Raw genomic sequence first — 24,925 nt, forward strand, 5'->3', positions numbered from 1 at the left:
AACATGTGTAACAACTGTCCACAGGAAGAGAGGAGAGCAAAAAGGGAATGAAAAAATATGTGAGGAAATAATGGCCAAAATTTGATGGACAACATTAATGTACACATCAAGGAAGCTTAGTGAACTACAATTTAATAAATACAAAGATATTCACAAATAGATTTAGCTTTGGCAAACTTTGAAAAGAAGAAGAGATAATATTGAAACCTGAAACAGAAAAACAAACAAACAAAAAATTCATCACATACAAGAAACCATCAACATGATTAATGGTTGACGTGCCATTGGAACATTGGAGACCCAAAGACAATGGGATGATATACTCAGCGTGTTGGAGGAGAAATGTCAGCCATGAACACTATATCCAGAAAATTATCCTTCAAAAATAAAAGCAAGATAAAGACATTCTAAGTAAATAAAATTAGCAAGTGTTTTGCTGGCCACCTTTCCTTCCAAAGAATATTAAACTCCTCCAGAATAAAAGGAAATGATACCAGAAAGTAAGCTGGATCCACAGGAAGAAATGAAAAGTACTAGAAATGGTAAATACAAGAGTTAATATAAAATGTTCTATAAACACATTTTTCCTTACTTCTCTTAACTTCTTTAAAAGTCATAAGAAAGTATAAAGCACTAAGTATACCATTGTCTATCTCACAAAGGAGTACCTTAAAAGCAATTGAGGCTAATAGGAGAAGAGGACCAGGAACTAGAGAAAAGGTTAGATCAAGAAGAATTAACCTAGAAGGTAACACACATGCACAGGAAATCAATGCGAGTCAACTCCCTGTATAGCTATCCTTATCTCAACTAGGAAAAACCCTTGGTCCTTCCTATTATTGCCTATTATTGCTTGGTCCTTCCTATTATTGCTTCCTATTATTGCTTAGAGATAAGGGCAAAATAGTTTCTGCCGGGTGTCGAGGGGGTGGGGGGGAGAGGAGGGGGCAGAGTGGGTGGTAAGGGAGGGGGTGGGGGCAGGGGGGGAGAAATGACCCAAGCATTGTATGCACATATGAATGATAAAACAATAAAAATTTTAAAAAGCGCTTTATTGGAGCAAAGCTTATATATTTTACCAGAATTTAATTGGTAAAAATATGAACTATATTATGGTAAGTGAAGATGCCCATTACAATTCCTAGACCAAATAAGGAAAGAATATGTAAGTTTCAAAAAATCAGCAGAACAATTAAAATAGCATACTAAAAATGTAAGAAGGCAGTAAAGAAGGACCAGAGGAACAAAAAAGACAGAAGCATAAAGGACGATAATTAGTCAAATGACAAATGTAAATCCAAATAGAAGTATGTTAAATTGAACAGTCTAAAGACTCAATCAAGCTGGGTCCAGTGACTCATGTCTATAATCCTAGGCTCATGGGAGGCTGAGATCAGGAGGATGGCTGTTTGAGCCCAGCCCAGACAAATAATTCTAGAGACACCCTCTCTAAAATAATCAGAACAAAATGGAATGGAGGCATGGCTCAAGCAGTAGCACACCTGTTCTTCAAGCACGTAGCCCTGAGTTCAAACTCCAGTACCACCATAAAAAAAAAAGCAACAACCAACTACAATAATTACAGATTTCCATTCCCCATTTTCAATTGTTGATAAAAGCTAGACAGAAAACCAGGAAGGATCCAGAGGACTTGAACAACACTGTGAACCTAGTCTACCAAACTGACATCAGAACATTTCACCCAATCACTTCAGAACTTCAGAATAAACCTTCTTTACAAGAGCACATAGGCCATTCTCCAGGATAGACATAAAATCAGCCTCAACAAATTTAACAGGATTGATATTATACAAACATGTTCTCTAATTACAATAGAATTAAATTAGATATCATCTACAGAAAGAAATCTTGGAAATCATCCAAATATTTGCAAGTAAAACAACACATGTCTAATAACCCATGAGTCAAAGAAGAAACCACAAGGGCAATTGTAAAATAGTTGGCATGCATTAAAATGAAGATAAAACATGTCAAAACCTATGAGATGCAAGTAAAACAATGAAGTCACATCTTCCAGCACCTACAATAGAAGTAAGAAGAGTCTCAGATCAATAAGCTTTCACTTGGTGGTACTGGGGTTTGAAATTGGGGCCTCACACTTGCTAGGCAGGCACTCTACAACCCAACTCACTCCCCCAGCCCTCTAGATAGGGTCTCATGAACTATTGGCCCAAGTTGGCTTGGAACTCTGATCCTCCTGATCTCTGCCTTCTGAGTAGCTAGGATTACTGGTGTGGGCCACTGGTATCCAGCAATAAGCTTTAAGAAACTAGAAAAGTGTCTACTTTAAGAAACTAGAAAAAGAGGAGGAAACAACTACAAATCAAACAGAATAAAGAAAAAAATGATAGTGATTGGAGCATAAATCAATGAAAGAAAATATTAAGATATATAAAATAGATGGAAACATAGTTTGTTCTTTGTAAAGATCAACAAAATTGAAAAACCTTTGTCTAGACTAAGCAAGCAAGAAAGAGAAGGTGCACAAATCACCAAAGTCAGGGACAAAAGAGGGGATATAATTAACAATATAAAAATCAAACAGTGCCTAAGGGAGTATTAGAAACAAATTAGTGTCAAAATGTTAGACAATAGAGATGAAACTGACAAATTGCTAGGTGCGTTTTCTTAAAAAACTGACTCAAAAAGGAAAACTTTCTAGTTCATTCTATGAGGGAAGAGTAACAACTTTAGATCAAGACATCACAAAAAAACTACAGACAAATATTCCATATGAATGTAGACATAAAAATTCTTAGCAAAATGTTAGCAAATCAAATCCAGAAACATTAAAAAAGTATCATACACCATGACCAAGTGAGATTGATCCCATTATTTCAATGTTGCAAACCAATTAATTTAATATAACATATAAATAGATTTGTGCATAAATTCATGATCAGCTCAATGGAGGCAGAAACACATTCAACAAGATCCAGTAATTAAGTAAAAACTCTCACAAGGGCCGGTGGAGTGGCTCAAGTGATAAGAGCGCCTGCCTGGTAAGGTGAGCGCTCCAGTGCACCACAAAAAAAATAAATAATAATAAAGAAAAGAAAAGAAAAGAAAAACTCTCCTTTGAATCTTAAAATGTCAAGGAATTATACATAACAGCACCCTTATTTACTTAGTGTACACACACTGTGATGAAGCCTTCCGTGGCTCTCAGTGATCCCTAACAATATCCTCATGCCACCGGCTCTTCCATGTCAACAGGCCCCCATCCCAGAGGTGAGAAGGAAATTTGAGGTTATGTGACTGGCCTGGGACCACAAAGCAAGAAGGTGGTAGGTCAGAGTCAAACCCAGGCAGTCATGGCCTGCTCTTAACTCCTAAGCTGTGTTAAATTCTCTTCCAACAAATACCCATAATTTGCTTTAACAGTCTTTAAATGTCATTTCCCACAAATCTTTGGGTAAAACGTAAGTCTTGAAGAAGAGGCACCACTCATCCCTTGGCTCTGCCCTAACCCTGGCTGGTATACTACGGTACCCCTGGAACTAGGAAAACAAAACTTCACCAGAATTGGTCAGCCTGTCCCTGCATTTCTGTGGCCAGGAGTGGGCCAGTAGCTCCTTCCTTTCTAGACATGAACACAGCCCTTACGTTCTTTTTAGACACAAACTTCATTAACCACCAAGGTATCATAAGTGCCAGTTGTTTATGACATCTTTAAAATGAAAAATTCATCTCTAAGCTAAATTGCAGTATGTTAATTACAGAGCCTGGCTGATGGTAGGTAGGCATACCAAGAGAGAAAGAGGGAGGGGCTGACTGAATTTATCAAAGGAAGAGCAACTACAGACCACAGACTGCACATCTGGGCCTTCTCCAATAAAGAAATGAGGCTTACCACCTCTCTGGCAGGGGTCCTGAAGACAGACAAGGGAAGCACGCACATCCATTCACTTATTCAACAACTCTCGCAGCACTCCAAAGTGCTGGAGTCTCATCATGGACTTATACATCCCAAACACCTGCTACATGCCACACACTGATTAACTGCTGTAAATATACAGATTAATTAAATGACTGGCCCATCAGATCATTCACTACTCACTAAATTCAAAGCAACCCTGATGTGCTAGATACTGTGCTGGCAGCAAGGACAGAAGAATGGACAAAGTTCCAACTCTCATGAAATTCACATACTAACTGAAGGTTTGTATACTTTGTCAAACAAAGATACTGCAGTGCAAGGTGGGAGAGTAGGGCACATGCTGTTACAGACAGTGCTGTAGGACACACAGTCTCCTTGACAGGATAGAAGAGGCCTGAAAGAAAGCAGGAAACGAGCCAGGAGAGGAGAGGGGAAGAATGTGTCCAGGAGGGAATGGAGAGAGGGTAAATGGCCTTGAGGCTGGAGCGCCTCAAAGGTTTCTAGAACAGCCAGGAGGCCCCAAGCAGCTGGAACAGGGCTGATGTGTAGTAAGCAAGAGGGAGAGCAGAGGAACAATGTCCAATCCAAAGGGCCTCTGCAAATTCACTGGTGATTATCTCAAAGCCTATCATTTGTGCTTCACTGCAGGCCTTTGATTCCTGACAAAATTCAAATATTCTGAAAGAAACAGACAGCAAACTAAGCTACTATAGAATATTTAGAATATTTACAGTGTTCTGGCTGCAGTCTCCTAAGGGTGACTTTTGGGGAAGAGAGAGAATGACCCCATCAGACAATGAACTCAAGTGCTGAAGTTGGTTTGTCACTAACAAAATGATAGATATTTGATCTTTAAATTAAATGCCCTCATTTTGGTTGAACTTCAAGCTGACTAGTCAGTGAGGATGGTTTGGGCAAAGGGCATGGCAAAAGACGGCTTTCTAGTGCGAAGGTAAGGTTCACTGAGCAACATGCTGGTTGCTCACCTCCAGACTCCACAGCCTTCCAGGTCAGCCGCGGCAGCGGTCCACTCAGACCTCTATGGAACCACTCCGAAGGCAAACCCAGTCACACTAGTAAGAGAGAGGTCTCCAAGTTATCCTTCACCTACCTTCCTCTCTGCTGCCCTTACCCACTCCTGCTGAATAGGGGATGACCATGCCCTTCTGCACTGAGGCTAAAATCTGTACACTGCCACATCCCCCCAAATGATGAAGGCTGTAGACACCACACCTGTCCATTCTCCTTGCCACTACAGTGACAGTCCTCACTGATTCTCATCCAATGCCTACCTGCCTCTAGCTCCTTCAGTTTCCAGCCAGAAGGATTTCATTTAAACCAAGGGCTGATCTTAGTGCTCTAAATGGAAAAGCCTTCCTGGCTCCCCACTGCCAATGCAACAGAGCACTGACATGGCCTGGCCTTCAAGCCCCTGCCTACAATGTGCTGAGCCCAGTCCCAGCCCCAGCCCCGACCACACCTCAACCACAGTCACACTTCTGTCTGCCTGTAGAAGAACATGCCACACATCTGCCTACTTCTAAGTCTTCTCAGCGTGGCCTGTTTGATGTACTTGCTGACTGTTAACTTGTTCCTCTCACTAATGCCCAGGTCAGAAATCTCGGATTACTTGCACCTTCCCCTTTTCTCGCTCCCTAGTTCAGACTGTTTTCCTCACACCACTCCCTCATCCTAAACATCTCTCAAACACATCCCCCTCCCCCGCCTCCCAGGCCTCATCTTTGATCATGAGGATTTCTGCAACAGCTCCTAACCCATGTTTCTCTCCTAAACTTACCACTTTCTCAAGCCCTAAGTAATACTTCTAAACCACTGCATGTGCAGGCAGGCTCAAGTTGCCACACTTCTTTGTCTCACATCGTGGTGGAGAACACCACATCGTGTTCTCCTTACCAGCAAAAACAAGGGAAAACCTGAAAATCACCATAGAAATTCATACATGGGAATGTGAACAAGTTCTTCTGCAAAGGGCTACAGATGATTCATCTAAATCTCAGAGCTATTTAAAAGTCTAGTTATCAGAAACTTTTTAGCAAAAAAATATTGCTGACACAAATATCCATTATTCTATACTGCAGAGTTAACAACCAATCAAATCATGTTCAACTAGTAATGAGAAAGCCAAGCCAACAGTAATTGATAATTAAACATCTAGATTCTCAGCAAGTGTCACAGACTCAAGAACTTGCTAACACTGCACTGTTGGTACATTGTTTCCAACCTGCAGGAACTCAAAAGTTTAGTGTCCTGGCTCAGAGGACTGCTGAGCATAGCGAGACCTTGGCCTTCCAGTGGAATACAAAATGGAGCCATCCAGAAACCCCAGCAAGGGACTAACTTAACACCCACCAATTACATTTTGCAAGTCTCACACCCACAAGAACAGATGAAAGGACAGGACCTCCTTTCAGGAGGTCTTAGAAGTTCAGTCCATGCCTACGGAATCCGTACTCTAGAAACAATCTGACCCACTAACTCCCAAGCAAAAATGTCTACAGTGGTATTCCACTGCCTGTAGAATAAAAGTCCAAGCCCCTTGCTTAATCTGGTCCCCAAGGAAGGTCCTACAATATCAGGCACCTGTTCCAGCCAAACCTACTCCAGCATGCCTCCCACTGTGCCCAAATCCACGCTCCTTGCAGTTCTCTGGCCGTGTCATGTTCCCGTGACCTCCTTGAGCTCCACCCACACAGCTGCCTGAAAGGCCCTTCCCTCCCAACTTCAACTTGTGGTTGGCAAACTGCTCTTTAAGACTCATCTCAAGGGTCACATGACTGTGCACTCCCCAAGGTGAGTGAGGGGCCCATCTCTGTACTCCCATAGCACCTGGTCATAAACTCAACCACACTGCTCATCACACATAGGAGATCCCCCTGTCTGGTATTCTCATTATCATCTTTGCTAACAGCTCATCAAAGGGATCCACCAAACTGATACATTTTAAAATTCAAGGTCATAGAAAAGTTGTCTTAATTTCAGGCCACAGTGCATCAAATATCTAACTAGAATTTCAGTGTTCCCATTAATTACCTTGAACAGAAGACCTGGGCAGGATGGGGAGTATCACTGACCAAGACACAGTTTGCTTTTCAGGTATGTGCACATCTCCACAAACATACACAAGAGGAAAGCTCAAGGCGACGATAAGAACGCAAACAGGCTTCACAATAGGCGAAATGTGTTTAAAAGGAAAGCTGTACACTAATGTTTAGCTTTGTTTCTTCTTCCTTTTCCTCTTTAGGATATCATTCTTTTCTACTACCAATCTAGAACCAAGTTTCATCCATAATTTCCTGAGCTAAAATGTTGAACATTTTTATATCAAAATATTTGGGAGAAAGGCTACTTGGAGAGTAGCAGGGAATATTATAATTTTATTTGGTTACATATTTTGTTAACTTATTTAAGAACCAAATGAAATAGTGGTTCACCTTTGAGCTCTAGGAGTTGATATTCTGGAATTTGGGGGAACAAATCACTTCTTGTTCCATTTCCCAGAAGACAATATGCATTCTAAATATACCTTTGAGAGCCTGGCAGGTTTTTAAAAAAAAATTATTTATTGCATTGGAAAAATCAAAGAAAGTCATTCTGATCTTTCAAGGAAATCAAGTGCAAGGGGAGAAAGCACCTCACACACTACAATAAAGGACTACTAACAAAACTGTGGAATCCCTAGCCAAGTCTGAGTCCCAGACCACACAGGCCTCTCCACAGACCGTGCAGGGCTTATGGGCTGCATCCGAGTACAGGAGGAAGTCTCTGATGGGCTCTGAGTGAGGGAGTGAAACCATATGGCCATACTTACTTTTAAAGATAACTCTGGGAGTCAAGCAACCATGGCTCACACCTGTAATCCTAGCTACTCGGTACACAGAGATCAGGAGGATCACAGTTCGAAGCCAGCCCAGACAAACAGTCTGAGATCCTATCTTGAAAATACACACACACACCACACACAAAAGGGGAGCAAAAGGGAGGGCCCTGGTGGAGTGGATCAAGTGACAGAGCATCTGCTTAGCAAGCATAAAGCCCTGAGTTCAAACCCAGAACCGCCAAAAAAAAAAAAAAGAAAGAAAACTCTGGGTTCAAAGTGATGAGCATGGCCATACGGCACTAATTAAAAGGCTGTGCAGTGACCTGAGTAAATGACAAGACTGGCTTGTATATTCAAGGACAGTGGATGGATTCAAGAGCTATGCTGGGAGAAGCATCATTTGGAGGAAGAGAAAGGTGAATATTAACAGATGACTCCTCAGGTCCTGGCTTTAAAAGTGAGTAAACAACTAACTACATGCCTTAATGAGATAGAGGGGAGGGAGGTCTGGAAAGAGATTACAGTAGAAGGAAACGAAGAGTTAAAACATGGACATATTAAGCTTGAGATACCCACATGAGACTCAAGTTTGCTAACTGCTACAAAAAGCACCTGGAGCCAACCTGAGAGGTGGCCCTTTCCCGGCAGCTTTTCATACTGACTGAATGGCCAGCATTGTGCCAGTTTAAGATGAAGTACAACCATATGAGATGTTTATGAGACCAAATGCAACCAGGAGATACACAGGCTGCTTCTATTATGATCCTCAGTAACACAGATCCGGATTTGGGGTTGAGAATACAGCAACTTTTCACAGTAAAATGCTTTTTGCATCATGCCACAGCTGAAGCATGTAGTCTGACGCCTTCTTCAATTACAGGTATCATAAGAGGTTTGCCGATTTCTTCATACTGATGTTTCAAGGATTCCCGGTTTAAAAAAAAAAAAAAAGTGGTGGTATTTGATCTTGGGCCTGAGATACCCCTTGAGAATCCCATTCTGTTTGGGACAGTCCAGATTAGAGTCTCCCATTAAAACTGTTAATCCAAGGCAGTATCAGGTGCAGAGGAAATTCTCTCAACAAAAAAAATGCAGAGAGGATGCATTGAAATCACATCCTGCTCTAAAGCTAATCTTTGTCCTTCTGGGCTAGAACCTTGTTTCTTACTATGATGAGTCTATTCCAATTTCCCCATCAAGGGACAAATCAAAATGCCAGTTGACAATCTGCTTTCTAATTAAAAGTTGAGCCATTTTTTAAAAATCATACTTAACTAAATAATTCCACATGGCAATCCCATTGTGCTCTGCTACCTTGACTGACAGAGCCATTTGCAACTATTTAAGGAAGGGAAGAAAGAACATTACACACAGCTAGATTAAGCTGATCAAACTCATTTAATGTCTTCCAGTTTACTCAGAGTAAGACAGTACAGCAGCTACATAAAATAATTAAATTTCCTGCATTAAGGTAAACCCTGCCAGGAAACAAACAAACAACGAAAGCCACTTTTAAAAGTGACCAGAAGATCTCAGGGGGAAGACAATTTGCAAGGAAGCTGCCTGGCTGGAGGTGGGGAAAGCAATGGGGTCAGACTGCATTTCTCAACAGAAGATCAAGACTCTCCCCCTGAAAGGAACGCTGAGGTGAGTAAGGGACAGAATGCCCAGGTTTTGTGGCACAAGCAGCTTTCCAAAGGGAAGGACCAAGATGGTATAGAGGAGGGAAAAACTAAACTCCATTCACATTGGCCCATGACCTTAAGCAAACCTTTAAACTTCTGAGCTTGTTTCTTGAGTATGAGAGGGAGAAATTATCATTTGCTTTGGCCTGGTTCCCAGGACTTGTGGGATGTGTGTAGAAGCACCCTGCAAAATGGAAAGCACTCTACAGACACATGAGGCACTGGGATTACTGCTGTCTAGAAAGGGACAGGATAAGTCTTCTAAAAGGATGGTGACCAAGAAAGCTGATAAAAGGAGTAAAGAACTTCCTTGGGATATTTAGCAGGTGCACCAACGGTTTGAGAAAAGGAACTTATTACTAGTTCATTTAAAGCAAGAAGTTCTAGGATAGGGAGATGGGCTAAGATGCAATTGTTCACTGACTAAAGTAGCGTGGTATGGATGGAGAGGTCTGACATACTGCAACCAGGAGAGGACACAACCACAGTGAGACCAAACCGCACCCTAAAACCTCCTCATGCAGCCCCCATTCAACACTAGCCCTGGGGAGGCAGACGCAGGCTGGGGAGGCATTTGATAAAGGTCTTAGAGGATGAACAGGAACTTGGCCAGGCACAGAGGAGGGGTAAAATATTACATACTGTTTGAGGAACGACAGGGACAAATCTCGCCTGAGAGATTAGTCACTCTTAAGAGAGAATTTTTACCTTTTTCTCAAACTCAAGAACCGCTGTTTCAATAATTTCAGCAAACTGATTTCCAGTAAAGGTGACTTGAGTAACTCCTGTTGAGAAATTAGAAGAAAAGGTATAATAGATGCTTGGTATTGGCAGACTACCACTCCACAGAGCCCTTTCCTTTTCTGGGGACCCTACCCATGCTGAGACAGCAGTCACATGGCTCCCTTCTCCCAACTGACTGCTGACTGGGGGAATAAACACCCATCACCACCATGATGAGTACAGCATAGCCCTGAGTTAGAGGGTCCCTCCCATTCCAGTTCCCCACAGGCTGGTCAAGCATCACTCCCTGCATTCCTGAGATTCTACAGCAACCTTCTGCTAACTTAAACTGTTCACTAGACTACTTTAGTCAGTGAACAAATGCTTAAATGAGAGCATTTCTGATTCCTGCAACCAAATATCACTGATTTACAAATGAGATCCAGGGTTGGGTCTAAAAAAAGAAAGTAGAGGGTGAAAGAACAGAGCCTTCTGAAACAAACCCTTGGGACAAATAAAATATAAGAGAAAGTGCTAAGGGCCTGTGAACTATTGTTCCATAAAGTCTGAGAAAAAAGGAAAGAGGTCTGTGACCTCTTTATAAAATCTCAGTGGCATTAAATATTAAGACGGAGGCCCACATAAAAGAAATGCAAATCAAAACCACACTAAGATTCCACCTTATTTCTGTTAGAATAGCTATCATCAAGAACACAAACAACAAATGTTGGCAAAGATGCGGGGGAAAAGGAACCCTCATACACTGCTGGGTAGGAATGTAAGCTAGTGCAACCTCTGTGGAAAACAGTATGGAGGCTCCTTAGAAAAGTAAAAACAGATCTGCCACATAATCCTGCAATACCACTCCTAGGAATATACCTGAAGGAATGTGACTCAGGTTACTCCAGAGGCACCTGCACACCCATGTTTATTGCAGCACTATTCACAATAGCCAAGCTAGGGAAACAGTCAAGATGCCCCACTACAAATGAAAGGATTAAGAAATGTGGTATTTATATACAATGGAATTTTACTCAGCCACAAAGAATGAAATTTTGTCATTTGCAGGTAAATGGATGGAACTGGAGAACATCATTTTAAGTGAAGTTAGTCAGGATCAGAAGGCCAAAAATCACGTTCTCCCTCATATGCAGATTATAGACCTAAAACAAATGCACCAATATTATTAAGCACAAGTCACACTAAGGGAAGGGATAGGGCAAGGGAAGGAAACCAAAAACTTGAATGTGGCTGATATGCTCACTGTACAGGAATGAATATAGTAATCTTAAACTGGCATAGGCCACTATGAGAAGGAGAGTACGGAGTAGTGAAGAGGACTGGTAGAGATGAACCAATTTGGTTTGTAATACACATATGCATGGAAACAACAAAAAGAATCTCCCTGTACAGCTATTTTTCTCTCAAACTAGCAAAAACACCATGTTTTTCTTATCTTTTATGTTTTTTCTTCTACAAAATCAGAGAACAGGAGGGTGGAACAGGTTCTATCTGGAGGTGGGGAGGGGAGGGATTGCTGGGGGTGGGGAAGGTGGCAGGGAAAGGGTAGCAGGATGAATACGGTGCAAACAATGTATACACATGTATGTAAATGCAAAAATGGTGCCTGTTAAAGTGGTTCCAGGAATGGGGGAGGGAAGAAAGGGGGGGATTCAACAAGTATGATACATTTGATACATTGTAAGAACATTTTAAATATTCCAATGTATCCCCACCCAGCACCAGCACAACAACAAAAAAATACACACTTAACTCACAGTTAAAAAAAAAAAAAAAAGACGGAGCCCCAGATGGTGTGGGGGGGGGGGTCATAATATGGGCATTACCTGTAAAAAAAACAAAGTTAAGAATTTCATTGAAAACACAAAGAATCTGAAAAGCATCTACAGCAAGTAAGGAGTAACTGAGTAACAAAACAATGCCTATCATTACTAAAATAAGTGCAGTGGGTTTTACTGCACAGCCTTTTCTTATTTATTCTTTGTCTTAAACATTTCAGTTTCTCCTGGTTTGATGGTTCAGGCAGGGTTAACTTTTCTCCTGGTCTTTCCTGGCTTACTTACATAGCAACAGTTATCTGACAACTTGACTGGCTGGATGGGCTAAGATGACTCTGCCCATGCAACAGTTATCAGTATTACTGTCTGTGCTGCTTTTTTGTTCTATTTTAGTGTATGCAAACACTGTTCCCTCTAGAAAACTTCAAAGGCTTATGGGTCAACCTCTATCACCTTGCCATATTTTTCCAATAGATCTTGGTTGATCAATCATAAACTCATCTACTGTGGGCTTACAAGAACCTAACCTCTGTTAGGCCTCTGCTAGACAGCACTGATTCTGGTGAGGCTCAGAGATTAAGGTGTGTGAAAGGCAGGGCTGGAGGCCAGGCTGGAAAGAAAAAAGCAACCAGGCCTTCCAAGGGCAATGAATACAAGTTAAGGAGTTGGTTGGGACCTTAACTGAGAAGTCAGGATGCCTTCGCTCTCTGAGGAGCACCCTGGTTAAGAACAAGTGCCTTACAAAAGGCAGGAAGAAGAGAGCTAAGAAGAAAGTGGATCCATCTACTAAGAGACAGTGGTATGATGTGAAAGCATCAGCAATGCTCAATGTAAGAAATATTGAGAGCTGGAGGTGTGACTCAAGTGCCTAGCAGGCACAGACCCTGAGTTCAATCCCCAATACTGCAAAAAATAATTTTTCTATTTTTTACATTTATATATTTTTGAATTTATATTATTTGTAAATGTAAATAAATTGGGGGAAAAAACCGCTCCTCACAAGGACTCAAGGAACCAAAATTTCATCTGATAACCTCAAGGGTTGTGTGTTTTAAAGTGAGCCTTGCTGACCTACAGAACGATGAAACTGCATGTAGAAAATTCAACTTAATTACTGTTCAGGGCAAAATCTGCCTAACTTCCACAGCATGGATCTTACCCATGACAAAATGTGTTCTATGGTCAAAAAATGGCAAACAATGACTGAAGCGCCTGTTGATGTCAAGACTGCCAGTGGATATCTGCTTCATCCATGCTGGGTTGGTTTTACTAAAATGCAACAACAATCAGATATGCAAGACCACATGCGCTCAGCACCAACAGGTCTGCCAAATCTGGAAGATGATGGAACTCACAACCCAAGAGAAGCAGACAAATGAGTGGAAAGAAGTGTTCAGTAAGTTGATTCCAGACAACATTGGGAAAAACACAGAAAGGCTTGCAGTCTATTTACCCTCTTCATGTCATCTTTGCTCAAAAAGTAAAAATGCTGAAGAAGCCCAAGTTTGAATCTGGGGAAATTCATGGAGCTTCATGGTGAAGAGACGTAGCTCTGGAAAAGGTCCTGGGAATGAGGTGCTAAAGTCAAACAAGCTGATAGATATGAATCTTTAAAACTCGGATTTTAAACAGTAACAAAGAAAAAGTCCTATTTAAGGGGAAAAAAGGGTCAAACTTACTATAGTCTAGTCTCTATTCTTATAAGAGATAACTGCCATTCAGAAGACATGACCTAAGCCACAAAGAATGAAACGATGGGCTAAAAAATTAAGTCACAGAAGCCATCAGTTACCTCTGTCACTGGTAGGCTCCTTTTCCTGCTGCAGTTGACTCACTAGTTGTGGCAAAGGCTCAGTAAGTTTGCCCTGGTTTCTGGGCCCTTTGAGCAATTCTGTACTTTAGGGGTTTGCTACAGCTTCAGCTTTCACTGAGCAGAAAATAGCACAGGGACACCAGCTGGCCTACAGAACATGCCCAAGATCACCTCGACTGTCTGCTTTCCCCAGACCCAGTCCTGTCCATCCATCCCAAGCAGCAGGCCACTGCTGTTCTGAACCTTGCCCACCACTGCCTCTCTCTGGGCTTCAGTTTCATTTCCTCTGCCATAAAATGCAGAGGAAGACCAGGAAACTGAACTCAAGGAGTGGTCTCAAACCAGTGCCACCCACCAACTCTTGGCTGCCAGTTCATAACAAAAGCAGTACAGAAATTGAGAGGAAGCACTCAGAAGCATTTACAGCAATATGAGCACATGGTCAGTGGAACTGTCTAGTTGAAGAGAGCATAGATTGGTATACGAGTTTTGTATGGCTATCTAGACAAAGTGAGTGGTTTAAAACTGCAGAAATTTATTCTCACTATCTGGATGTCAGAAGTCTGAAGTCAATGAACAGGCAGAGCCTCTGGAGGCTCTAGAGAGAACCTGTGCCTTGCCTCTCCCAGCTTCTAGTGGCCTTGCTATTCCTAGGCTTGTGGTTTTATGATTCCTATCTCTGACTCCAAATTCACACTGCCTTTCTCCTATCTGTGTGAACTCCCTCTGCCTTTCTCTTCTAAGAACACACTGCTTGCATTTAGGACTACTGACTAATCCAGAATGATCTCAAGATCCATCCTTACTCACACTACAAAAACCTTTTCCTATTAAAGTAACATTCACAGGTTCCAGGGATCAAGATAGGAATATATCTTTGAGGACACCAGTCAGTCGACAACCAGTTTGAGTACCATGGAATTCGGGTAGCTGCATGCTGTATACTCTACATTCATATCATTCTCCACAAGGGAAACAAGACCACTACCCTGTGTTTCCGCACAGCCTGAACAGGAGTGAACCAGATAATCTCTGATGAGGTCCCTCTGAGCAAACACACTCTGGATCCCTAGTACCCAGAAGCCAGGACGAGGCAGGACTAGATGCCAGCCCTACCCAGGGCTGGTCCCCCAGCGTCTCCAGCAATGCAATGCAGCAGCTGTCCTCTCTTACCCCAATCTCCTAGGCCTCACATGGCATTTAGCTGTGAAGTGACTGATCTGTTTCCTGTTCAAGTATGCCTTCCTCATGCCGGTGAACAATTAGGAAACAGAAACAAAACTGTAAACTGAAATCTGTATATCTAGCCTTGCTTTGCTGCTACCCCAGCCCCCCTGCCCAACAGCTCTCCCTCTAACCTCAAAAACACTTGGGAAGTTTCCAGGCCTTGAAACAGAATGGAGAAGGCATCTGACAAAGCAAGGACTTCATTTTGCACTGTAAGTTTGCTGAACTTGCCTAAGGAACACTGTGTTTCTAGTCCCTTTGCTAAGTTATACTCCAGCCTTAAAGGGCAGACTATTCAAAATGCCTGGAATGTTGAAAATGATAACACTTGTAACAGGGCTTCAGTAAAATAAGCACTCTCATCACTCAATTGCTGATAGGAATATAACCAGACACAATCATTCTGGAAAGCAGCTTAACACCTTCTGGTAAAGGGACTTAAAATTGTATATACCCTTTGACATTGTAAAACTCTACACTAGGGAATGAATCTGAAAAGGGGCAAAACATTCAAAAGATATCCTTACATCTGAGATGAAAAATTAAAGACATTTTGCCAAGAAGAAATTATGAGATAAATGATTGGTAGATTCATAAAGTTTTATGCAGCCGTGAGAAACACATTTTACCAAGAAATATCTAGTAAGAAACATCAACTACAATGAAAACAGCTACTCCTTAGGCAAGGCAGGTAGTACCCTAAACCCTTTAAGTGCTCTTTGTGTGCTTGTGTGTGTGTATGACTCACACACAGGCAAACAGGTGTTTTAATTCCAATTCTGCAATCAGAAATGCAGGCACTGACAGTTCAGGCATGTGCTCAAGGTCATCCTGTAGCTAACAGATGGCACTGGGATGAAGCCTATATAGCTTAGCTCCAGAGACCATGCTCTTAAACTCTGTAGTGGGCTAAATAACGGTCCCAGAGATGTCAGGTTTTAACTTGAAACCTCAAAGTGTTACCTTATGTGGAAAAATGTTCTTTGCAGGTGTGATCAAGTTCATAACCTGGAGATGAGGAAGAATCCTCAAGTATCTAGGTGGCACCTAAATCATCACAAGTGTCCTTATAAAAGAGGCAGATTTCGCACTCACACGTATTTTCTCTCTCTCTCACTCACACACACACGCACACACACATGGGCCATCTGAACACCACTGGAGTGATGGAGTCACATGTCAGGGAATGCTGAGAGAGCGAAGGACAGACTCCTCCCTACAGCCTCTAAAAGGAGCACAGTCCTACTTGCACCTTGATGTTGGACTTCTGGCCTCTCTTCTGAGAGAACAGTATCTATCATTTTAAGCTACTCAGTCATGGAAATTTACTATGCTGTGCTGCTCTCAATGCAGGAGAAAATATTCAGATGCTAAATTGAATAAAACAGAAACCAAAATTTATATACAATGATCTTAATTATGCAAATAAAAATAAATGCAAATATAAGTGTTTGCAGAGATTATCTTTGAATAGGATTACAGGCAATTTTCAGCATTATGCCTTTTGGTGTTTTTATAAATTTCTATAATTAGTGTGAATTTTTTCAAAGAAAAGAAAGTTTTTTTTTTTAATTAGCAATTCATTATATTTCTGCAACTCGAACTGAATCACAAGGATTAGAAATCAGGAGGTCCAAAACTCCCTAATAATGGTCTTAATTCAATCTTGGAGCAACACCTAGAAAAAAACAGCCACCGAGATGCACGTTCTCTCCATGGCTCTACTCAACCCTGGGTCTCTCCGTCTGTCAGTGTTCAGCCTCTGACAGGAGTATGATGTGGCTGAAGAAGTTTCAGGCTTTGAAGCAACACGATAACCTGAGACAGAGATGTTTTCCTCCTATGTACCATACACATGGGGAGGAGATGGAAGATGTTTATGCATTCCCAGAGTTCATCCAGCACAACTCTATAGCCACACCCCCAAAACAAAATACACCATTTAGTAAGCACGTAAATGCTTGACTTCTCTGTAGGGGACTTCACAGAATGATATGCCAAGTTAAATACGACTTGAATCAATCTTGCAAGGTTCTGACTCCAAGGCTATTCTGCCACAAAACTCTCTTCCTACTATCTATCCGGGGAATCACAATACCAAAGGGTGACTTTACTGTATCAACACGGTGTCCTTTGATTAAATACATTCATTTAGTATGTGTCAGCATACTGCACCAAAAGGGACAGCAAGATGTGTCTTTCTGATTAGCATTTTGTCTTGCTCATGTGATTGTAAACAGTATTAACTGCAGTAATACACAAGTAAATGTACAGATATACAATGTATATGTAAATGGATACTTACACATATGTATGTGTACGTGCATACACAGGGACAGAGATGGTGGTAAAAATGTGCATCTAGGCAGAAAGGACATGAAGCCAAGATATGGGAACAGGAGAAGAGAGTCCAGTGTGGCCAGGTGTGGTGCACACTGTGTGGTGCACATTTCTGTGATCCCTGCCGCATCTGGGAGGCAGAAGCAGGAGTACTGGGAATTCTACAGCAGTGTGGATACACAGTGAGCCCCTATTTGGGTGGTGGGGAGGAACAGTCCAGTGTGTGCAGATGAATGAGTTTAGTCACAACCCTCTCTGGAAATCCTGGAAGATCAAATCTAACTTTAACCGTGTTAATACGTGCACTGATGGTGTGAAAGCAATGGTGGTAATACTGTAGGTGTCTTAGCATGGATCACAGAGGTGAATATGTGCTTGCACTCTCTGAAGTCTCCCCACCATACGCTCACACAGCCTTGTTTTGTTTATTTTTAAATCAATCTCACCTAAGGATGTCCTGGGGGAAACAATAACAACTATCACTATTAAGTATCAACCCTGGATTTCATTTTCTCAATATCCCCCAGACTAAAGGTAAACTCATCAAGCACTTTCCCTGCAGGGAAAAAAAGCACTTTTAGTAGAGAACAATCAACAGAAAAAGTGTGGCTATTCAGATGTGGATATTCACAGATACTTCTTGAAGAATGAATAAAGCATGCTTGCTATTTCAAAGATTGACTCATGCAATGATAAAATGATACACAAAAGATCCTTCAAAGTGCAAGACAGACCAACCAGTGAACTTCAACACACAAGAAAATGAAAGTTGATGGAAAGGGAGGGGGTGGGGGAAAGGGGGAGAAATGACCCAAGCCTTGTATGCACATACGAATAATAAAAGAAAAAAAAAGAAAGTTGATGGATATGGTTTCAGATTGCACAATGCAGCAAAGCTCTGAGAAACCGCTACCACCACGTTCCGACGTAGTTTCAAAGGCCATCCCCAATTAACTGACATGACAATTTAAAAATCTACCCCTTTTCAACTACCGATCTTTCTAAGGCTGGATTTTCTGCATATATTTCAACCAACACAACGTACCACAACAGAATGACTGCAAAAGCATTTACGATAACCCAGCTATCTTCCATTAAGGAAGACCTTAAAAAGGTCTGAAAAGGTAAAATAATGTCACTCTTCTTACTAAGTATTTGCATTTTGGAAATACTTTCGTAACTATCTGATAACTACGTTATCATGTAATAGGTTTGTTATATTCAAACTTTTAATATTTTTAAATCTTCTGAATTTCTAAGATAGTAAATGTTGCTAGATATAATCCACATAAATGAAAGCTCTTGGGGAAATCTCACTAGTTTTTCAAGTCTAATGTAAAGGAGACCTAAAACCAGGTTGAGAACCACTGGTTTAATGTAGTGCGAGCAGGGAGTGGTGGTAGATGAAGTGAAGAGGCAAGAGAGAGAAGGACCCCAGTGTCTCTAACACTGCATGGGGTATTCAAAACTGATCTTACAAAGGTCACAGGAGGGTGCTGACTACCAAAATACTATAGACAGGTTTGCCTTTTAAAAAAACCAAGGATACCATAAAAGCAACCTCTGCTCCATAGCATATGATTCTAAAAACAAGTATGATGGGAAGTCAATCTCTAGGGCATTGAAGGTCCATTATTACAATCTTAAAGAAGATTTATATAAAAGAACAAAATTTAGTGATGGAAGAAAGAAGAAAAACAGAGTCTTGAAAAATAGATTTGCATCCAAATAAAATTTTCCAAAATGAAGGAGACCATCAGTAACAAAGTGCAGGGTTTTAACAATCTAAAGATGCCAAAATCAAGATGCATTTTGGGCAAGTCTGGAAAATAAAAATAAAGGAGTCAGCAAAGGGCAATAAACTCAGCTGTAAAGAGAGAAAAGGGAATGCAGCCAGAGAAGACAAACAGAGCAGTCAGGAATCGGAAGCAGGGAGAGCAATCAGCTTCTAATTCCACCACTGGAGGTGGGAAGGGTAGAGCAGGAGGAAGGAGACCCAGGCACAGCCTGCACAAGCAGACCTCCTGAGCAGCATTCTCACCAGGGAAAAGTCTGGTTACACCAATCAACAGAGAGCAGAGAACAAACAAAAGACAGCTATAAACACTTGCTTTTAAGGTGCTTATACTTATTTTCAAAGTCAAAACAGCCATTAATAGGATAGCTATAACTTAAATGAGAAGAGTGTTCTGTAGAGAACTCCAAGTCAGAAACCCTGGCAATGTTCTCAAACTCACTGTGCCTCACTTTCCTCTTCTGCAAAAATGGGGAGTCCATCACCTACCTCACAGGCTGGTGGGTACAAAGGCACTGCATCTGGACATTGTGAGGACAGGTCTGGCATCAGGCACATGCTCAATGAACAAAAACTGTAATTTTCATCACTGTCGTTACCACTTCAGAGGCAAAGCAGCATCTAGAGCTCTCAGTGCACTAACCCAGGCCAGAAAGCCTCCCCAGGGTCAAGCGTCAAGGTTTTAAAAATCACCAGTACTGGAAAGTGGGTAAGGAATGTGGACAGCTTTGGCCTGGGGCTATACACTCAGCTGAGAACTGCCTTTGACTGAGGTGACTAAGGCTGGGTTGCATGGCCTTAGTCACCTCAAAGCAGCACCACAAAGGCACCCTGGCAAGCAGGAGGAGACCCAAGACAGAAAAGATTAAAAAAAAAACACCTTTCAGAAGAGCCAACGTTGCTTTGCCAGGTACCTTTCACACACAATTTGCCTCCCCCGGATGTGGGCTTATACACTGTTAACCACCCCCGCGTTATGGACCAGGAAGCTTGAGGCTAAATTGCTCACTTGACCTGAGGTCCCACACACTCCCTCTCCAAAAGTTGCGGGCCAGCAGCTCTGAATCTAGTTAGAGCAGTGTGTTGGGAATCCACTAGATTAAAAGATATACACAAAGAGGAGGGAGAACTCACTAAAAAGATTTTGACTCACAGCAATTGAGGTGGCCAACTAAAGAAATGTTTCTGAAGGTCAGACAGGAAGAAGAGTAAGGAATATTTTGGCAGGGACAAAACCCTTGTTCACCTCCCATAGCTAATGGAACACCCAGGAAACATTCACTGATGTGCCAGATGCTGTCCTGGGGCTGGGGATACAAGCCAGCCTGTATGACTCTGTCCTCAGACATTAACTGAACAGGAAGCTGTTTATGTTCCGAGTATGGTGAACTTGCAGTACAGGGTAGTATAGAGGTAAGTCATGAAGAGGTCTAAGTCAGTCTGAAAGATCACAGGAGCACATGCAAAGGCCCTGAGGTCCTTCAAAGCCTGGAGCTAAAAGGCCAGTGGAAAAGGAAGGTAGTTAGCAAAGCTGAGAGGTAGGTAGAGACCAGATTATACAGGGCCTTGTGACCACACACATTTCACACTCTTCTAAACCTATGTGATCTCTGAAGATCCCATTTAAAGGATAAGGTCACTGTGGCTTCAGTGTAGAGGCCCGGAGGGAATAAATGAGCATATAGAAATGGACTGACCACAGCCTCTGAGAGACCACACACACACAGAAACACATACAGAAAGGGACACACACATATACAGACACTCCGAGACACACACACAGGATATACTCAGAGACACATACGTACATGCACAGAGACACACAGACACATAGATACACACACAGACATACCCAGGCAGAGGCACAGACACAGATGTACACACATCCAGACGCACAGACACAGACACACACAGACAGAAACACACACTCATGCAGGCCAGCTGCCTGAACTGGAACCCTGGCATCACCTATGACCCTGGCCTAGCTTTTCAACATCTCATCTGCAAAGCAGTGACAATGATATTGTACCTACTGTATATGCTGTTGTAGAGATAAAGAAGGCAGTATATATAAAGCCCGCGGAAATGCTAGCTTAAAAAAAAAACAACCTATTCTTATTATATACAAATGAAAGTCTTACAAAATAAAACTCAACCTTAGTGCAAGTGGTACATTCTCATGTTTTCCGTTTTCTTTCTTTTTCTATCTGTACTTCTGAGTACTGGAAAGGACCCTCTACATTCATTTTAGCATCCAGTAACAAGGGTCATGACCTGCAGTTACGAATGATGGTTTGTCTTGGATGCAGGAAGAGAAGAAGGTAGAAGAGTGACAGGACTTAGAGAACACGGGAATGTGAGGGGAGAGGAAGAAGAGCTCTAAGATACTCTCAAGTCACTAGGCTGGTGGCAGTACCATGTTTGAGACTGGGATCCCAGGGATGAGGAGCAGGTTTTAGTCTGTGGGAGGAGGGCAAGAGTAGACTTTCTCTTTCAATCTGAACTTGCTGGCGGGAGGATTTGGGTACAGGTGATGAAAGCTTCATTCCCAAGCAGGGCATCACATGGAGGTCTTATAAGTATAGCTACTGATAAAGGCTGCACTTGGTGAGGCATATAGCAGCACATGGCCGACGGAGGACTCTGGGTTTTTGGGGCTCTCACTAAATGTCTTTCCTTACCCAACCAGCATAAAATACTAATCATATTTAATTAGAGTCCATTTGCCCATCTGTTTCCTCTATTCTCTAAGCTGCTTCAGGGCAGGGACCACCCTGTCCCATTCATCTTTCTACTCCCCAGGCCTCCCAAGCCCGGTGCCTGTAGCAGATGCGCAGTGAACACCTTCTGAACGAAGGCCATGTTGCAGAAGAAAATCTGCAGCATTGGAAGCCACTTCCAGTGCAGAAAGTAACCAACGAGAAGCAAATGGGAGGCTGGGAGGCTGGGAGGCTGGGAGGCAGAATCTGGTAGGAGAATTCTGATCGTTTGCAGGGCTGTGGGTTAACAAAAAGCATTAGCTTTTACCATTATCATGGCAAAAATGAGTTTAAAAAAAGTAACGCTAAATTCTGAGATGTGTGATGGGCATAGACGTTCATGGTCAGAAACCGAGAGTCTGGGATGTAAGCCAGAAGACAAAAGAAAAATAAAACAAAAAATCAGCTCATATATAAATACACATGTATAAAATCATAAATAAAATGTAATCTCTTCCAAAGGTCACCTCAATCTTTAGTGCTTGCTACACTTTCCCATCAGCTCTACACCTTCTCCAGAAAGCCTCCATCCTCTGCCCCCTCTGAAGCCTTAGCACCTTGCACAGGACAGGAATGGTTATACTCATTCTCATCCACCCCACTCTCACCCCTCATTTATTTAGAGGCACCCAGTAGTAGTTGACTAATTCATTCTATATTAACTGATTTAGGCATTAAATATCAAATTTAGATTCATAATTTCTACTAGGTCTGAAGCTACCACGTGCTCAACACCTACTCCGTAACACACCTAGCTAAGACTTTACGTCACCTCCTGTAATCCTCATTTCCCATTTCACAGGTGACAAGATAGTAACACAGTTCAGTAAGGGGTAACACTACATTCAAACCCAAAGCTATTGAACTCCAAAGCCAAACAAATGTGCAAATTATTCCAAAATTTTAGTGCTGTTATTCCTGTCACAGAGAAATAAAGAACAGCTCATCTGACTCAGAGGCAGCCCTCTCTGCTCCCCAGGACATAATTAAGACTCAACTCAGAAAAAGTCTTTTTCAGCTTTTAAAACCCATAATTTATCAAGAGTCACTTATTCATTTCCTACAAATACTAAGTCAGGTCAAACAACTCTGTGATTAAAGAAATACATATACTGAACATGCTAATGGCATCCTTTGCTTCTGAAAGCATGTTTAATTTGTAGTAGTGACAACCAATGATATTCAGGATAATCAAATCATTAGTGTTGAGTGATTAATACAATAATCACAGAAGTTCTACAGTCCCTTAACTCCTGCTACAGCACCCCCTACACACTTTTGTGTGTACGTTAGTTCACTTTATCCTCAGAAACTGTGAGGCCATAACTATACCCCACTGTATGTGAGGAAAGAACCAAGGACGACAAGCCCTGTGAGTCACTGAAGGTCCCAATGTTGGTTATAAGGAAACAAAACACCTCTGCTTAGCTAAGGCAAACTACAATGAGAGCAGTTGGGCAAGTGGGGGGGTCCAAGGCAAACCTTCGTCCTCCTGAAACCCAGCAGGCCAGCTTTCCCCAGCAGAGAGCATGCCAGGGCCACCAGAGCTCCAGAACCCTGCCCGAGCTTCACCACCACAGACAGAGCAGGGACATGGGCTTGAGATAATCCCCACCATGCCTCCGAGCCTGTCCACAGCCCAATCCTGAGTTGGGCAGCACAGCAGCAGCTCCCCATCAACATCTCTCCACAGTCCAACCCATTAGTATCTGTGATCTGATTGCAAGTCCCATATCAGCTCTACATTCCTTCAGGTTTCTACACAGAGGCTGCTTCACCTGCACTTCGAAGTAGCATATCCATGCACTGGAGTCTCTGTAGAAACAGAGGAAGAGACGGGCCCTTCAGGATCCTATATTTACGAGGTTGCAATACCGCCCAGGCTTCTCTTCCAACACCCAGGTCGTCTTAAGAATTTTTCTTTTACTTAAAAAAACAAATTCAGGGAGAGCCCTGACTGTCCCAGTCAGGTCAAGAACGACCTGAATACAGGGAACCAAAACCTGTATCTGGTAGGCCCCAAGAGTGCAAAGGGAAAAAAGTACCTCAGAAGAAGGAGGGGTAGCCAGATAAGTGAAATTCTATGCCCACAACTGTTAAATCCTGCTCTTTACACCCCAAGCCCATGACACTATTTGGAAACTAAATTGTGAAGCACCAAAAGTAGAAAAATCACCAGAACATAATAAGGTGCTGTGTAGTAAAGACATTTAGTGAAAACAGAAAAGAGAGAGATCCTAGTCACTGATATCCAAGTAGTATCCTCAAGTTAGAGCTCCTAGACCAAACTGTGTGCTAGGAAGACCTACCAACTACGTCCTAACTAGTGAGAGTCAGTCTGGCCTTCCCTGCCTCACCACCCTTCCTCCTCCACAGCCCAGCCTTCCTTAGGCTATAGGATTCACCTGGGGGCAGGTGATAATGAAGTCCTTTCTCCCAAGGAATCAGAAACACAAAACAAGCCCACAGAAGTGAAGTCAGTTGCTCAATTTCCTGCAAAACCTGAGGGGCTAATGAAAGACACAGGCAGCTCTCCATGTGTGCCTAGTGCTGACTCAGAACCATTTCCAGAATGAAACGAGACCACCCAGTGCTACTAAGTAGGCAGCTCTGGAAGAGAAGTGGGCAGGGGCTGTCGCCCAAGCTGCCTTCTTAACAGCCATAAAATGTGGCTGATTCCTTCTCACGGAGAACTCACTCAGCCAGGCACTATTCTAAGTGCTTTACAAATGCTCTTTTGTTTTAATTGGTACAAGTCAGTTCTCAGAAGCTCCCATAGCTCATGGAGACTTCTAAAAGGAGCCTAGAGAACAGGATTCTTTGTTATTCTTTTCTACACGGCTGACATCAATCCCTATTTCTCTAGTTCTGGCATTTTGCTTCTCTCAGAGTCCACTTTCTTTTCTCCTTCGACAGACATGAGATAAAGGTTAATAATTATTAAGCAGTTACAGTGGGTCCAACATTATATCCATTATCTCACCTGATTCTCATGGCAACCCTAAAAGGGGCGGCCTCCTTCTAAGCCCTCTTCAGAGAAGAGGA

The 24,925-nt window shown here is 42.2% G+C and overlaps 1 protein-coding gene and 1 long non-coding RNA gene across 2 annotated transcripts in view; both read right to left on the minus strand.

Annotated features, from left to right (window-relative positions):
- The window catches only part of LOC141422522 (ferroxidase HEPHL1-like), an 80,866-nt gene that overhangs the window by 32,515 nt on the left and 23,426 nt on the right, over window positions 1-24,925 (minus strand). The window lies entirely within an intron of this gene.
- Window positions 10,133-24,925, minus strand: part of LOC141413854 (uncharacterized) — a 36,772-nt gene continuing 21,979 nt past the window's right edge. The window contains exon 3 of the long non-coding RNA XR_012438849.1: window positions 10,133-10,209. This is a non-coding gene — a long non-coding RNA (uncharacterized lncRNA). The remainder of the gene's footprint in view (window positions 10,210-24,925) is intronic.

The sequence above is a fragment of the Castor canadensis genome, chromosome 1 (assembly GCF_047511655.1).
Source record: "Castor canadensis chromosome 1, mCasCan1.hap1v2, whole genome shotgun sequence".
NCBI lineage: Eukaryota > Metazoa > Chordata > Mammalia > Rodentia > Castoridae > Castor > Castor canadensis.